Here is a 19,027-nt window from a genome sequence, read left to right as displayed (position 1 = left end):
GCAGTGAGGTGAGGCAGCTACTTATTTGAGAAATGCTTATTTTATTTACCTTATAAGCTGAAGCAGCTTATTTTATTTGAGGAATACTCAGCTGATTCCTCTACATTTAGCATGGAACTAATTTGTGTCCAAGACCTCTTCCTGTTACACAATTTGGCTGTGTGTAACCAAAATAGAAGTGCTCTACAAATCAAGGGACCCAGAATGTGGTTTGACCTCCTGAATCATGTCAAAGGCTTTACCTCTCTCAAACCAGTTGAAGAGTAAAACCAAGTACTACCTATTAGTATTAGTGGCTTTAGGTATTGTATGTACTAGCTCTGTCTATAAATCCAAAATTATGTTTGTAAATCAACTGTATGTACTGTTCCTTAATAAAATTTATTAATCAGTAAGCAAGTATTAAAAGAAGGCACCAAGCTGGGAAGGCTTTGCAGCACCATTGTGTGTAACAATAAACCAATTTTTTTTTTTAACAAATAATGCACCTGTATGGTAAAACTAATTCTGTCAGCTGTAAAAATATTGATGCAGTTATTTAGATAAAAAATATAATGATGAAATATTACTGGTTTAATTTTATCCTTTCTTTTTGCACTGTACAGTATATCCAAGGAAGTGAAAAATTGAGACATAATGCACAATTTAATGAATGATTCAAAAATGATTAGCATGGATTAGCAGTTCAAAAGAAATATGACTATTACATATCAACATGAGATCTTAATGATACATGGTTAACATGATTTAATAAGGATAATACAATATTTGTAATAAGACTAACTATAATTTAAAATCTTTATTACTAATTTTTTTTATTAAGAAGATTAGGTATACACATCAATGTGCTGCTACCCTATTCTATATGGAATATTACACAGTGTAGATAAAAATTAGCTATAAGTTTATCTAATACTCCCATCTCACAGGAAGGTTAGACATACATGGAATCAATTTAGAAAATACCAGCCTCAATACAAAAAACAAATCAACTCTGACTAAACAACTCTTCGCGATTTTCACAAGAGGTAAGCACTGAACCATGGAATAATTATATTATAATTACTCCTACCAGTTTCTACAAGACTCCTCTCAAACAATGTATTTTTTAACATGTTTAGGTATAAACAGCAATGTGCTGCTTCCCTATTCTGTATGAAGGCCCACACAGTGTAGATCAAAAACCAGCTACAAGCTCATCAAACATCCTCACCTCACAGAATGGCCAGTCATACATGGAATCAGGAGAGAACAAAATACTTAAAGCTGATCTATTAGCCTCCAGTGGCAAAATCTGGGTGCCGCACAATAATATCTTCCAATATTCCTGAGGGTATGAAGTAATTGCAGAGCTCAAAGTACCTCATACCATTTGGTATGAAGTCACTGATAACAGGGCAATTACAGATATAGTGTTGGAGAGTATGTTCTCTCAAGTAGGACTGAAAACAGATGTTTTTTTTCCACCGAGAGGGTTATAAACCCAAGGAATTACCTACCCGCTGAAGCCGTAAATGCCAAATTCCAGCTAAAAAAATATCATTAAGACAATTGGCGGGCCCTTTAACAAGCCGCCGGCTTTCTGTCCTCGTCACTAGATAGTTAGTGGCCCTTGGGTAAATTCAGTATATATATATAATAATAATCAGCGCATCTTCCGAGCAACAAGGACAGCTACACAGTATCTCTTAGAATTACGTAGGTAAACAGGAAATGTAACATTTGATTACTGCAATGTCGGTGCTGGCTGTAGAAGTTGAAAAAACATAGTTTCACTTCGAAATATACTAATTTTATAGGAAATTTCGACGTAAAAAGGAGGCAGTTGAGCTCCGATAAGCCAGCGCTAAATCTTCAATATGAAGAATGTTGCCTGCTCTCTGATTGGCCAAACGAAACACAGTAGTGACCTCTATCGGCATGCAGGTAAACCATACCTAGAACCCAAATATCTTCCTAAGTGGACCTTTCGTGAATTGCACCTAAGCATCTTCTTAGGGCATACTTAGGAACCTTCGTAGAAAACCTACTTACGAATAAATACATGGTGCTTCGTGAATCTAGGGCCTGGCTGATGCCTTGTCTAGGTGTTTTCCTTAGAAAACACTAGGTTGTAGAACCACCCTAAATTTCCTGATTTACTTGACTATATAATAATTATATATACTTGTAAGTGCAGAGTTACATGTAATTGATTAAACACTTGATGATGTTATATTCTTAGTATATATGTTTTATATATTGTAGTAGTTGTTGCTGTATTTGTGCTTGCACCATATATTTGTGTAGCATATATAGATTATTGTAATATATATGTATTATTCATGACGTGATTTTTTGCTTTCCATGTCTGTAAGGATGTGTACACTGTGTATCACACTGTACTCATTTCTTGCAATAGAGGGATGTTATGACCACGCATACACCAGTATGATCATACTGAGACTGTGTATGATTGTGCTCAAACTATACAGTGATATCTTGGTTGATAGCTTTGTATCACGAAAATTGTAATTATGAAATAAGCTTATGTGACAGTATATATTACTTAATTTGTGTATTGTCAATGCATGACATACACCACCCAGTTTATATTAATTCTGTATCAAAGTTGTATGTCATGTAATTGTGGGTGTATATATATATGTATGTGTATATATATGTATGTGTATATATATATATATATATATATATATATATATATATATATATATATATATATATATATATATATATATATATATATATATATATACATATATATGTATATATATATATATATATATATATATATATATATATATATATATATATATATATATATATATATATATATATATATATATATATATATATATATATATATATATATATATATTATTAAATATGACCGAAAAAGTATGATTAATAATTCTAACACGAATTTTCTCTATGTTTCTTTTCACTGTTGATGGTCATTCAAAGATCAATTCTCCAAAATTCATTTTTATTTCTAGTCTGACGCGACACTTGAGCGCGTTTCGTAAAACTTATTACATTTTCAAAGACTTTAGTTTACAAACACACAACTGAAACTGAATAGAGCTTACATATCTTCGAGGTTTATATCTACATTTGGGTGAGGTGGATGAGGTGAAAAACGAACTTTCAACAATGGGTATTCAATGGGTATTAAATTCCAACACAAGACAGAACACGAAACAATGGGTATTGAATGGGTATTAAATTCAAACACAAGACAGAACACGAAACAATGGGTATTGAATGGAAGTAATTGTAGAAAGCCTATTGGTCCATATTTCTTGATGCTTCTATATTGGAGTGGAGTCTTGAAGTGGGTAGAATATAGTTGTGCATTAATTGGCTGTTGATTGCTGGTGTTGACTTCTTGATGTGTAGTGCCTCGCAGACGTCTAGCCGCCTGCTATCGCTGTATCTATCGATGATTTCTGTGTTGTTTGCTAAGATTTCTCTGGTGATGGTTTGTTTGTGGGAAGAGATTATATGTTCCTTAATGGAGCCCTGTTGCTTATGCATCGTTAAACGCCTGGAAAGAGATGTTGTTGTCTTGCCTATATACTGTTTTTTTTGGAGCTTACAGTCCCCAAGAGGGCATTTGAAGGCATAGACGACGTTGGTCTCTTTTAAAGCGTTCTGCTTTGTGTCTGGAGAGTTTCTCATGAGTAGGCTGGCCGTTTTTCTGGTTTTATAGTAAATCGTCAGTTGTATCTTCTGATTTTTGTCTGTAGGGATAACGTTTCTACTGACAATATCTTTCAGGACCCTTTCCTCCGTTTTATGAACTGTGGAAAAGAAGTTCCTGTAAAATAGTCTAATAGGGGGTATAGGTGTTGTGTTAGTTGTCTCTTCAGAGGTTGCATGGCGTTTCACTTTCCTTCTTATGATGTCTTCCACGAAACCATTGGAGAAGCCGTTGTTGACTAGGTCCTGCCTTACCCTACAGAGTTCTTCGTCGACTTGCTTCCATTCTGAGCTGTGGCTGAGGGCACGATCGACATAAGCGTTAACAACACTCCTCTTGTACCTGTCCGGGCAGTCACTGTTGGCATTGAGGCACATTCCTATGTTTGTTTCCTTCGTGTAGACTGCAGTGTGGAAAACTCCGCTCCTTTCCATGACTGTTACATCTAGAAAGGGCAGCTTCCCATCCTTCTCCATCTCGTAACTGAAACGCAACACAGAATTCTGCTCAAATGCCTCCTTCAGCTCCTGCAGATGTCTGACATCAGGTACCTGTGTAAAAATGTCGTCAACGTACCTGCAGTATATGGCCGGTTTCAAGTTCATGTCGACTAAGACTTTTTGCACGATGGTACCCATGTAGAAGTTTGCAAACAGGACACCTAGGGGAGAACCCATGGCGGCCCCATCTACTTGCTTATACATGTGTCCATCCGGGCTCAAGAAGGGTGCCTCTTTAGTACAGGCTTGGAGCAGTTTCCTTAGACTGCTTTCTGGTATGTCAAGAGGAGTACAGGCCGGATCACTGTACACTCTGTCGGCTATCATCCCGATAGTGTCATCCACAGGTACGTTGGTAAACAGAGATTCTACGTCCAACGAGGCTCTTATCCCTGTGGCCCGTGTTCCCCGCAGCAAGTCAACAAATTACTTTGGAGACTTCAGGTTGAAGACGCAAGGGACATAAGGAGTCAGCAAGCAGTTGAGTCGTTTCGCCAGTCTGTACGTGGGTGTGGGTATCTGGCTGATGATTGGCCGAAGTGGGTTTCCAGGCTTGTGTGTCTTGACATTTCCATATGCATATCCAGGTTTATATTCCCCAATATTCTTTGGCAGGTGGAGTCCAGATTTCTTGGCGTTCACAGTTTCGATCAATTTGTTGACCTTTGCTTTCAGTTTGGCTATAGTGTCCTTCGTTACCCTTTGGAATTTAGTTCGTTCAGAGAGTATGAGGTTCATTTTCGCCAGATATTCGTCTTTTTTAAGAATTTAAGCTATTTGAACCACTTCCCTGCCGGCACTCGGATGTGATTGGTGATTTGAGGTGAGGTGATTTTGAGAATGAGGTGATTTGATAAAATGCTATGCCCAAGATTACCATCCGAGTGCCGGCGGGGAAGTGGTTCAAATAGCTTCGGCTATCACTTCCTTATGTCCGGTCGTGATGGTCAAGCGGATTAAGGCGTCCCTGTACATACCAGTTGCGTTGCTCCTGGCAGTATGGGTTCGAGTCACTTCTGGGGTGTGAGTTTTCAGTTGTATATAGTCCTGGGGACCATTCAGGCTTGTTTGCATTTGTGTTCCTCACATGTGCCCCATAGAATGAGGTGATTTGATAAAATGCTATGCCCAAGATTACCATCCGAGTGCCGGCGGGGAAGTGGTTCAAATAGCTTCGGCTATCACTTCCTTATGTCCGGTCGTGATGGTCAAGCGGATTAAGGCATCCCTGTACATACCAGTTGCGTTGCTCTTGGCAGTATGGGTTCGAGTCACTTCTGGGGTGTGAGTTTTCAGTTGTATATAGTCCTGGGGACCATTCAGGCTTTTTTGCATTTGTGTTCCTCACGTGTGCCCCAAAGAATGAGGTGATTTGATAAAATACTATGCCCAAGATTACCATCCGAGTGCCGGCGTGGAAGTGGTTCAAATAGCTTCGGCTATCACTTCCTTATGTCTGGTCGTGATGGTCAAGCGGATTAAGGCATCCCTGTACATACCAGTTGCGTTGCTCCTGGCAGTATGGGTTCGAGTCACTTCTGGGGTGTGAGTTTTCAGTTGTATATAGTCCTGGGGACCATTCAGGCTTGTTTGCATTTGTGTTCCTCACGTGTGCCCCAAAGAATGAGGTGATTTGATAAAATGCTATGCCCAAGATTACCATCCGAGTGCCGGCGGGGAAGTGGTTCAAATAGCTTCGGCTATCACTTCCTTATGTCCGGTCGTGATGGTACAGCGGATTAAGGCGTCCCTGTATATACCAGTTGCGTTGCTCCTGGCAGTATGGGTTCGAGTCACTTCTGGGGTGTGAGTTTTCAGTTATATATATATATATATATATATATATATATATATATATATATATATATATATATATATATATATATATATATATATATATATATATATATATATATGTCGTACCTAGTAGCCAGAACGCACTTCTCAGCCTACTATGCAAGGCCCGATTTGCCTAATAAGCCAAGTTTTCTTGAATTAATATATTTATTCTATTTTTTTTCTTATGAAATGATAAAGCTACCCATTTCATTATGTATGAGGTCATTTTTTTTTATTGGAGTTAAAATTAACGTAGATTTATGACCGAACCTAACCAACCCTACCTAACCTATCTTTATAGGTTAGGTTAGGTTAGGTAGCCGAAAAAGTTAGGTTAGGTTAGGTAGGTTAGGTAGTCGAAAAACAATTAATTCAGGAAAACTTGGCTTATTAGGCAAATTGGGCCTTGCATAGTAGGATGAGAAGTGCGTTCTGGCTACTAGGTACGATATATATATATATATATATATATATATATATATATATATATATATATATATATATATATATATATATATATATATATTGTGACGGTAACGCGTTGGTGTTCGGCTGTTTAAGGCGAGGGGTATGGCCTCGTCACATAGTTATAAAAAAAAAAGAAAAAACTGGAACTTCGTCTGTGGTAAGGTAAGGAGAAGACACACAAAACACAAGTAAATTTTAACAATGAAATTTTAATTACGTTAAATAAATCAAAACATGAATAAAATGCACAAACAAATTCTTATAATAAAATCAATCAATCAAAATAATAAGAATACTTAAATGATACAATGAAAAGTTACGTTAAGGCAAAATAACAAGAAGTGCAACACAAAATTAAATGGGAGGTGCTGGAATATTGGCTTTAAGCTATCACCTCTCTCAGTACACGCTAACGTCTAGCTGGGAGGAGTGATAACCACGAAAGCACTGAACATTCTGAGGTCTGAGGTCGTGGCGACCCCAGACATCAAGTAGTATGGGGGGGCGAGTGCAGGTGCAGCCAGACCGGTGACCAATCAGCGGGGCCGGTAGCGATCAACGAGTAGTTTGGCGATTTGAGTCTGAACAGGTGTCTCTGGCTGCAACGTTTTGCGCTCTGGCAAGCCTTGCTGGTGTTGTTGTCGTTGTTGGACATTTCTTCCATAGTAGTTTTATATAACCACAACGACGTAATTGTGGAGGGAAGAGCAGGCTCAATTTCTTGAAGGAGATTATCATCACAACTCTCCCCCGAAGCCTGCGGTTCTGGAAGAAGTACGTCGTTATGTGGTGGAGTATTAGATGAAGTTGCTTCTACTTCATAAACTCTGGAGAGATCATGGGCTAAGATGTTGTCAGACTCTTGGTATAGCGTGTCTCCAGGTTGAATTTCTGCAGGTAGCAAGCCCATAGTAGAAGACGTTGAGATGAGAAGGGGGCGTGCTGCAGGAGGTGTAGGGTGGTGTGGTTCGTGTTGATGGTGGACCGAGCACTTTTCAGGGGTGGAGTGAAGTGCTGAAGCTTCAGGATGAGGAAGAGTAGCTCCTTGCCAATTGTTCCGTAGATCCTTGTAGCAGTAGTCGCTGACAGGTGTATTCTTCTCGCCTCGTTGCTGCATCACGACACCACCAACGTCGGTACCCCTAGCGTCGACATGGAGGATGAAGGGTTTATCTGACGAGGTGAGAGTGGAATTAGAAGAGGGCAAAGGAGCACGATTATTATCCTGAAAGCATTTGGGAAGATCATTAAGGATTTCGGAATTAGAAAGCGCTGACTCCTTGTCAGTGCTTTCGGGAGGAGAAGCTGGGAAGGTCTCACTGTGGATGTAGGGTTCTGTGAAGGTAGAACAATTAGTCAAGACAGTGGGAGGAGTACCATTATATTGCTTCAGGAGGTTGACGTGGCACAGCTGGGTCTTCCGCCGCCTATCTGGAGTCTCTATGACGTAGTTGTTGTTGCTTCTGCACTCTTTGACGCAGTAGGGTCCTGAAAATCTGTTTTGTAAAGGTGAACCTGGGATAGGGAAATAGGCAAGGACGAAGTCTCCCGGCTTGAATTTTCTTACTTTGCTGGTCTGGTCGTAATGAGTCTTCATTCTCACCTGGGCTTTCAATAGATTATCAAGGGCAAAGCGGTGGACTCTCTCTAGAATGTGTTGAAGGTTTTGAAGAAACTGGGGCACATTCTGATGCTCACTGAAGGTGGCATCTCTGAGAGAGTCTTTGAAAGCCTTAAGGGGAGTACGGCACTTACGGCCGTAGAGCATCTCATAAGGAGATACTCCTAGGGACTCATTGGGGAGACTTCTGAAAATACACATTATAAGGTCAATCTGCTTATCCCAATCCTTCGAGGTCTCACTACAAAACTTTTTCAAGAGTGCTTTGATGGTCTGATGACTACGTTCAAGAGAACCCTGTGAAGCAGGATGATAGGGGCTGGACAATACCTGTTTGATGTTGAACTCCTCCAGTGTCCTTTTGAAGAGATCACTGGTGAAGTTGGTACCACAGTCACTTTGAATCTCCCTGGGAAATCCGTATTGAGTGAAGATCTTCAATAGATGTTTTATAACCGTAGCAGCCGTGATGTTCTTCACTGGAACTGCTATGGGAAATCTGGTGGTAGGACACAGGATGGTTAGGATGTAGGCGTTACCTGAACTGGTCCGAGGTAAAGGACCAACACAGTCTATTATGAGTCTGTGGAAAGGTTCCGCAGGCACCTGTATGGGAATCAGTGGTGCTCTGGGAATGGAGACGTTCGGTTTGCCTGCCATCTGACATGTATGACACTGTTTTACGTACTGTTTGACGTTATTTACCATACCTGGCCAGTAGTAGTCTTGACGAATCCCATGGTAAGTCTTGTTGAAGCCGTAGTGGGAGAATGCTCCGTGGGCCAGGTGTAGAATAGTGGGCCGCAGGCTGGTGGGAATCACAAGTTGTTCGATGTTGGCCCAATCGTCCTCCTCCTTCAGTTTACTGGGTCTATATCTGCGGTAGAGCAAGTCGTTCTCTAGGAAGAACCCAGGAATACTGTCGGGTTGAGTCTCAGCCTGGAAAAACAATGGTGTTAAAGTAAGATCTTCCCTCTGCAACTTACGGAACTCCATCTTGGTCAGATGCGGGGGGAGTTTCTGAGGGTCTTGAGGGACAGCGGTAGCAGTAGAGTCAGCTGGCTGTGGACGTGCGGCTTGTGCACGGGTGGTCACGAGAACCGGAGGAGAAACTTCATCACTCTCTTCCCAGCAAACACAAATCATCTACACAACGTTCGCCTATCTCTTCCCAAAGGTGTGGGAATGATTTGCATTGAGAATGGTGCAGGAGAGCCTTTGAGAAACTTTTACTCAAAAAATCCAAACACAAAGGTTTAATTATAAATTGTTTTTCTACAATTATTTTCTTCCAAATGTAAAACAAATAGTTTTTACATGTTTAAATATAAAATTTATGGTGTTTTTTTGTAAAATTCATTAATAAATTGTGAATGATATATATTGGCTGAGTGAAACCTTTAAAATCCATTTAGTTATAATTTGAACAGAAAAAAGTATTTTTCCAAATTTTCTAAAAATTGCTCTTTTTAACACAATTTGACTCCTTATACATTCCACTAAACACTATATCATGTTTAAATATATAATTTATGTATTATTCTCTAAAATAATTTATATAAATTATATAAGTTGCTGGAAAGTGGTGTTAAAGATTCTGAAAACATTTTGTTGTGTTAATATGTTCTTATTAACTATGTCTCAAGTTCACAGTTTATCAAACAAGAATATTAACATTCGTCAACTCTTAAAATCTTATATGTTATCTTGCTGGTGCAAAAAAGGGTGAATCTTTAGGAACAGCTATAGTATCTATATATCACAAATGGTGTTTTCCCTAACTCAAACAATGTAGGGTTTATTATTCTACACATATTTCTAATGACTCTTAGATGTTTACATTCTCTGAAGTATAATTGTGAAGGCTGTGTCCATCACTCTCAACACAGATTCTTAAACTCGTCTCTGCAGGTTCAACTATATAATTAGTTTCCATTTTGAATCTCCATGGACATTTGTATCCAAAATGAAACCAATGTGGTTTCCTTCAGCGCCTTCAGCCAGCACATTTGCTCATTCATTTCCACAGATTCCAACAAGGTAGGGGATTTACAGAAATTTGTATATTCATATTGTTATATATTAAAAATATGAATGCAGTTCAATATGATAAGACAAATACATGAGTTTATGATAAATTCGTTTTCTGTGATATACCATTGATATGCTCTTTTTTTCTTTAAACGGCAGACTAAACTAAAGTGCTCACATCAACAGATTTGATGTATAAATGGTCAACGCTCAACAGAGTTAGTATAAATGTATTAGTATAAATCTTACTTGTCTCATTGTTAATTCACATTCAATGTCAACTTGTGGTTGCATTGTACAAGGCCAACACAGATGATCGAAGGAAACTAACTCTGCTCTAGTTCCATGAAGTTGCTATTTGGTCTTTACTCAATGCATTGTACATGCATTGTACAAGGCCAACACAGATGATCGAAGGAAACTAACTCTGCTCTAGTTCCATGAAGTTGCTATTTGGTCTTTATTGAAATTTGACAAGGCAGAGTGGCCTGCAACAACTACACCATCTCCACATCTAGTTCATGCTCCAGACATAAATCATGACACTGGTCCTGTGTATCCTGCTGCTGACCCGTCAACACCTGGCCCGTCGGGTGTGAGGCGCCCTCTCTTCACGTCTACACCTAGTGCTGAAGCTGAATCTGATGAAGATAATTCATATTCCACATTAGTGTTTGAAAACAATAGTGAGAGCGACGATTCAGACAGTAGTTTATTGCCAACACAGAGACAACAGCGACGTGTTGTTATAGCAGAGACTCGCCTGAACTATAAATTGAAACATGAACTGGTAAAAATCCCCAAACGTCGCAGGTGTGAAGTGTGTTCAAAGTCGGGTATCAGGAAGGAAACTGGTATAGCGTGCAAGACATGCGATGTTCCACTTTGCGTCATACCTTGTAATTACACCACTTATCACAGGAAAAGGGTGTATTGGGTGGACAAGAAATAACCACCTACATCAGCTTCACTCCACCTAGGAACATCTGTTGAGCAACTTCAGGAATCAGTACCTGAAGGAGGTGGAGTGGAGATAAAATGCTCAACTTATTTTACTACAATCGTCTTTGCTTTGGTAAGTACACATAATTGTCTTAGATTGTTTCAGTATTGTAGTCTATTTTCTTAGGAATATTTTGATACCTAAATGAGAACTGTAGCACGAAAACTAAAGTAAGTATACATGAAACAAGAGAAACTTTTTTTGTGGGTGTTGCGGGTGTGAGTTGGAGTGTCAAGAGCGGGTTCCGGTTGTGTGTTTTCCGCCATCTCTACAGCTGTGAATTCCAAGGAATTGTATTTGATATGCATATGTCTGTGTAGGGAATTTTATTCCGAACACTATACAAAAAAAAACGGTGTGAAACAAGTATAAACTTGAAAAACATGAGCAAAGTAAAAACTTTTGACGCTCACGGGTACAAACACGCGTAAGATTTTATTCGCCGCAAATTTATTTGACGCTGTGTTGGCCAACTCTACCCATGTTCTTATAGAACTTTCTATTGCGAACACATTGCTATAAAAATGAAATACGTAGCTCCAGAAATAATGTCAGGACAGTGAAATCAGTATAAACATTCAAAGCCCTGCATCACACCAGTGTCGTCCCTCCTGAAATCACGGCTAATGCTTCGCCCAGTTCCCACACTCGTGCGGGTCACCCGATACCATAATTAGACATTGATAGGCATATGTCTGGGTGGGGAATTTTATTGTGAGTTCAGTGTTATCAAAATGAGCGCTGTAGGATGACTGTGAGGCTGGCAACAAACGAAAGAGTATGAACATTTACTTCCTGTTTGGGTGTCACGGCGAGTCATCTTCGTGTTTATTTACTTCGTGGTGGGATACCAAATGCTTCGGTGACATTTTATGCATATGATCTTGTAGAGAATTTTATTGCCAACGCATTGATACCACCATAAGGTACGAGTACACACTATAAGGCACCAGTACACACCTACAGGTATTTGTTTCTGGTGTGGTGCTCATGGGATCTGTTACAACCTTCTAGGAAGCTTTTAGGGTCAGGATTGACATTACAGTGCAGCGTTTTATATATATAAAATACACATGAGAGTATGTGCAGGGACTTAATATCTAACATATTCAGAGATTTGAGTAAGGGGTCCATATATACTGCCCGGTTGCCTGAAATGCTATATGCCTACTATATTGGCTTTAGGTATTGTATGCACTAGCTCTATCTATAAATCCAACATTATGTTTGTAAATCAACTATGTATGTACTTTCCTGAATAAAATTGACTTTACTCTACACTTATATGCTATGTGGATTTGTTATCCCCTATCGTTTGGGAGAAAAAAAATGACTAATACGTTCGGCGAATGACTTTGACTTCAACTTCACTTTGACTTCGTTCATGTCATCGTATTTTCCGTAATATATAAAGGTTATGACAATGCAATTATATTATTGTGTGCAAATAATTCTGAAATTTCATGTACCCTAAAAATAGTAAAATAAAGAATAAGAATAATTAAATAATTGTTGTAGTAAATTGTCACACGTTCATCATACGCAAACGAACACACAGTGTGGAGCGTCAGTAGACCAAGGTCCGCGCCATTTTAAAACACGGCTTCGAATGTAAGTAATGTTTTTCTCGTACTAACACTGTGTTATGCAATAGATTAGGTCTTGAATTCACAAATTTAGTTGTTACATCTGACAAAGTATGTTAGACGGTGTAATGCTGGTCCATGTTGACGTAATTGTGGGCTTGATTGGTTTACATGTGATGGCACACAATATCGGCACCCCACAACATGCTGTTGAAGTTGGAATGCATGGCATAGGCTCCTCACACAATGTTCTTTATGTGGTCCTCAGGTGATAGTTTTCTATTTAGAACCACTCCTAGATCTCTTTCTTTATCAGAATTCCTTAAAGATTTCTCACATGGTTTTCCTAATGATAGATTGTGGGCTGTAAGGGACAGGTTTGATGTATGGATTAGTTGATAGAAGTTCCAGTCCACCTGTAGACAGGGATCTCACATCAGCTTGTATATTATACAAGGATAAGATTTGATAAATTCAGTTATTTGACTGAACACTGGCTCTAACCTAGCCTAGCCTATAGTCTTGGCATAGGCTCCTCACACAATGTTCTTTATGTGGTCCTCAGGTGATAGTTTTCTATTTAGAACCACCCCTAGATCTCTTTCTTTATCAGAATTCCTTAAAGATTTCTCACATGGTTTTCCTAATGATAGATATGGGCTGTAAGGGACAGGTGGGATGTATGGATTAGTTGATAATAGTTCCAGTCCACCTGTAGACAGGGATCTCACATCAGCTTGTATATTATACAAGGATAAGATTTGATAAATTCAGTTATTTGACTGAACACTGGCTCTGTTTAAATCAGAGATTTAAACATACATAGTCTAACCTAGCTCCTTTCTTTTTTACCTAGCTTTTACCTAGCCTAACCTAGCTTTTTTTTCCCAAGCTGGTCTATGGCCCCTGGGTTTTACGAACTTTTTTTCCCAAGCCGGTCTATGGCGTGTATGTTAAATAAACCAAATTTTTCACTTTTGACAATTGAGCACCTGCTACATCCAGATTCTAGGGAGGAAAGGAATATAATATAATATCTAATATATCTATCTGTGTGAAATAGATTAAATCCATTTATTTGATATTCAGCTAATAGTTCTGTATTTTCTACATTCATCCATGTTTTGGTAAGTGCAATAATATGTATTGTTTCATTGCAGATTAGAGATTCAAGATAGTTCTAGATTTCCGAAGTACTGAAACGCGCGCCATACAGGCTTGGTGGATCTAGGTGCAAGGTAAAATTATTTACATTTACTTTTGTATTTATATGCATATATGCATTTATATGCATTATTCTATAGAATAATAGATCTCGTAATAATTTTGCAAAAATAGTGGCATTTACTATTTTAAAAAGCTCGGGTGCAGGGGGGGGGGGGTTGTGTAAAAGCCTGGTTTGTGCCTCGGAGAGGCTATGGGATCCAGTAAGATCGTCCTTCCTTTCCTCCCTAGAATCTGGATGTAGCAGGTGCTCAATTGTCAAAAGTGAAAAATTGGTTTTGTCTTCCGAATGCACCATATCTGTAATTTTTCTAATAATCTTTTAAAAATAGTAAATGCCACTATTTTTGCAAAATTATTACGAGATCTATTATTCTAATAAGAGTTTGATAAAATACAGTAGACTGCCTACTGGTTTTACCTGTAATAAGGTTTGATACAGATGATTATCCGTTCCAGGGGATTAAATAGCCGTTCTATGGCCCCAGGGTTTTCTCAAATTTTCTTTCATAGCCGGTCTATGGCCCCTGGGTTTTACGAACTTTTTTTCCCAAGCCGGTCTATGGCCCCTGGGTTTTACGAACTTTTTTTCCCAAGCCGGTCTATGGCGTGTATGTTAAATAAACCAAATTTTTCACTTTTGACAATTGAGCACCTGCTACATCCAGATTCTAGGGAGGAAAGGAATATAATATAATATCTAATATATCTATCTGTGTGAAATAGATTAAATCCATTTATTTTATATTCAGCTAATAGTTCTGTATTTTCTACACTCATCCATGTTTTGGTAAGTGCAATAATATGTATTGTTTCATTGCAGATTAGAGATTCAAGATAGTTCTAGATTTCCGAAGTACTGAAACGCGCGCCATACAGGCTTGGTGGATCTAGGTGCAAAGTAAAATTATTTACATTTACTTTTGTATTTATATGCATATATGCATTATTCTATAGAATAATAGATCTCGTAATAATTTTGCAAAAATAGTGGCATTTACTATTTTAAAAAGCTCGGGTGCAGGGGGGGGGGGGGTTGTGTAAAAGCCTGGTTTGTGCCTCGGAGAGGCTATGGGATCCAGTAAGATCGTCCTTCCTTTCCTCCCTAGAATCTGGATGTAGCAGGTGCTCAATTGTCAAAAGTGAAAAATTGGTTTTGTCTTCCGAATGCACCATATCTGTAATTTTTCTAATAATCTTTTAAAAATAGTAAATGCCACTATTTTTGCAAAATTATTACGAGATCTATTATTCTAATAAGAGTTTGATAAAATACAGTAGACTGCCTACTGGTTTTACCTGTAATAAGGTTTGATACAGATGATTATCCGTTCCAGGGGATTAAATAGCCGTTCTATGGCCCCAGGGTTTTCTCAAATTTTCTTTCATAGCCAGTCTATGGCCCCTGGGTTTTACGAACTTTTTTTCCCAAGCCGGTCTATGGCCCCTGGGTTTTACGAACTTTTTTTCCCAAGCCGGTCTATGGCGTGTATGTTAAATAAACCAAATTTTTCACTTTTGACAATTGAGCACCTGCTACATCCAGATTCTAGGGAGGAAAGGAATATAATATAATATCTAATATATCTATCTGTGTGAAATAGATTAAATCCATTTATTTTATATTCAGCTAATAGTTCTGTATTTTCTACATTCATCCATGTTTTGGTAAGTGCAATAATATGTATTGTTTCATTGCAGATTAGAGATTCAAGATAGTTCTAGATTTCCGAAGTACTGAAACGCGCGCCATACAGGCTTGGTGGATCTAGGTGCAAGGTAAAATTATTTACATTTACTTTTGTATTTATATGCATATATGCATTTATATGCATTATTCTATAGAATAATAGATCTCGTAATAATTTTGCAAAAGTAGTGGCATTTACTATTTTTAAAAGATTATTAAAAAATTTACTGATATGGTGCATTCGGAAGACAAACCCAATTTTTCACTTTTGACAATTGAGCTCGGGTGCAGGGGGGGGGGGGGTTGTGTAAAAGCCTGGTTTGTGCCTTGGAGAGGCTATGGGATCCAGTAAGATCGTCCTTCCTTTCCTCCCTAGAATCTGGATGTAGCAGGTGCTCAATTGTCAAAAGTGAAATTTGAGGATTTGAACCTGCGTCCGGGAGCATCCCAGACACTGCCTAAATCGACTGAGCTACAACAGGGTAAAAGGATCCAGGAAGTTCAGTAGAAGTTTGGTTTCAACTCTTTTACCCTGTCGTAGCTCAGTCGATTAAGGCAGTGTCTGGGATGCTCCCGGACGCAGGTTCGAATCCTCGTCACGGCCCTTGTGGATTTGTTCATTTGATGCATCACGTTATTGTGATCTGTGTGTGTAATTCTTCACTTGCTACAGCAACAGGAATGTGTGTGTATGTATTTGTGTTGTTGAATATGACCGAAAGTGTAAGATTAATGATTCTAACACAAATCGTCTGAATATTTGTTTTTCTTCACTGTCGAGAGTAGTTAAAAAAATTTACTCGAGTTTATTTTCACACTTTATTTATGGTCCTTAAGTCCCTCTCCTTAATGCTGCTGCTGTTTCTCGCATCTTTGCATCGCTTGTATGTTTGGGGGTTTGGCCTCTTGCTATATATTGATTCCATTTGTGTGTGTTTGGGTCTCAGGCCCTCTCGCAATTTCTGTTGAACAAACCCCTTTTCCTAGTTCTGCATCTCTCCTTTGGTACAAATTTTGTTGTGCTTTTATCATATATTTCACAAAACTTGACATACATTTCATTTACTTCATGTCCTATCAGCAAGTGTTTGTCAAATTCTTTAAGGAAAGTTTATCATCCTGATTGCAGATCTCTAGCGCTATTATGTCAACTTCTTGTGGATTCGCAATCATTATTTAATTTACCTTTAGGTGTTCTTTCACCAGCACAGCAACACTGTACCTCTCCCAACCAGTTTAAGATAAAAACTAAGTACTAACTAATTAACTCAATGTAACCTACCTTACCCCCAAAATGTCAACCCATGTCTTCTATTTTAAACAATGCTGTTTTGTTGACCAAATTGTATTTTTGTTTTTTTCTGCAATGTTTCCCCCCCCCCCACCACTCTACCACCACATTGAGTTTAGTAGCTCTGTGCATGTCAGGTGCTGTTTAATATACAGACCTACTCCTCCATTTGACCTAGTTTCTCTATCACATCTATATCACTTTGTGCTTTAGGCCTGGTGGAGCTTGGTCCACCAGGCTGTTGTTTGGAGTGGCCCGCAGATCCACATACAGTCTGCATATGATATACAGTCTGTTGATCAATTGAACTACAGTAGTTAGTTTTTATCATCCGAATGCACCAATATGTGTTCATTCTTCCCAGATGAAGGAACTAGGTAATATTCATCATCTGAATGCACCATCTGAAGCTTTAACACACTCATGATACACGAGAGGTTTAAAAAACTTTTAAAACTTTTTGACCTATGTATTTAAAAGCAATTCTAAAGTTGAAAAGTGTAGCATAGGCCCCTCGCAGAATGTTCTTAATATGATCCTCAGGTTATAGTTTTCTATCTAAAACCACCCCTAGATCTCTTTCTTGATCAGAATTCTTTATAGATCTCTGTGGCTCGATCATAGAAACTGAGTAAATTCGTTACACTGGACCTTCCAGATCGAATACCATGCTGACAGTCTGATATATCATTCAGTACGTCTGCATCTGAAATTGAGCAATACCGGATTTATTATTTGGTTTAATAAATTTTATACTTATAATCTTAACTTATTTCAGAGACCACGAGTAATCTGGGCTTCGAACTCAACAGAAAAGCCTTCCGTAGACCTGCTTCTTTGCTACATAATAGACAAAATTTAGTAAGTATTGATTTATTATGTGTTTGTTTATTTATTTTTTCTTTATATACAAGAAGGTACATTGGGGGAGAGTACAATGACTTGAAGTTATACATTCTTGTAAAGCAACTAGCACTCATAGCGTTTCGGGCAGATCTAAGTATAGACCAAGGAACTTACCATCTTTTTTATTTCTGATGTTAACATTGTGTAACTGTAGATGAATTGCATTTGTTGATTTGCTCCCAAGTAAGATGTTGTAGGTCCTTTCTATGTTTAGTGTGAGTTTGTTGGTTGACATTAATAAGTGGATTTTTTTTTAATTTATTGTTTACATCATTATTTAATATGAGTGGGTTGGAGTCTGAGTAGATGAGGTTAGTGTCATCATTATCTCATATCTCAGTGATTTTGTCGTAATGGTCTAGTAGCTGTACTGTACAAGTAGAGGACATGAGAGATAGCTGTAAGAGGTATTTCAATATCTTCCTGCTCTAAATCCTTGTTGGCCTGAAAACCAACCCCTAGATCTCTTTCCAACCCCTATCTAAAACCACCCCTAGATCTCTTTCTTGATCAGAATTCTTTATAGATCTCTGTGGCTCGATCATAGAAACTGCTCTAAATCCTTGTTGGCCTGGATTGTGGAGGTCATTGGTCTCTATAAAACTAGTAATCTGACTCCTGATCACTCTCAAATAATTTTATTATGTGGGATGTTAGTGCAACTGGTCTATAATTCTTTGCCAATGCTTGTGTTGTGTTGTGTTGTTTTGGTAGTGATGTGCAATGTGTTGTTTTGGTAGTGATTCGTCCAGTTCTGGTAGTAGTGCGGTTGTTGTGTAGTGTAGTACTTGTGTGCTTGTTAATGACTTGTATTCCAGTCTTGTGGGTATCTCCTTTCCCCTACGGGCCAACTGCTTTGTTCTTACCTAGCATTTTGCTTTGTTTGGGTATGAATGTTTGTGTGCCGTATATTTTGCAAAATTTGCCATATATCTCATTATTTACTCCTCTGCCTAGCAACAAGTCTGTCTAATTATACTCATTAACTGTTTTTCAAAGTTCCCCATAGTGTCCTTTATTGAAATCGAGTTCATGAACCGTTTCAATGTTCTTATTTTCTTCTAGATTATATCTTAAAGTATATTTAAATGTTATTGTTATTATTGTTATTAAATGTTATTGTGACATTGCATTGCAATTGAGCTATGTTGTTTACCATACCGTT

This window comes from Procambarus clarkii, chromosome 74 (assembly GCF_040958095.1).
Source record: "Procambarus clarkii isolate CNS0578487 chromosome 74, FALCON_Pclarkii_2.0, whole genome shotgun sequence".
Taxonomy (NCBI): Eukaryota; Metazoa; Arthropoda; class Malacostraca; order Decapoda; family Cambaridae; genus Procambarus; species Procambarus clarkii.
Note: the sequence above shows the minus strand (reverse complement) of the source record.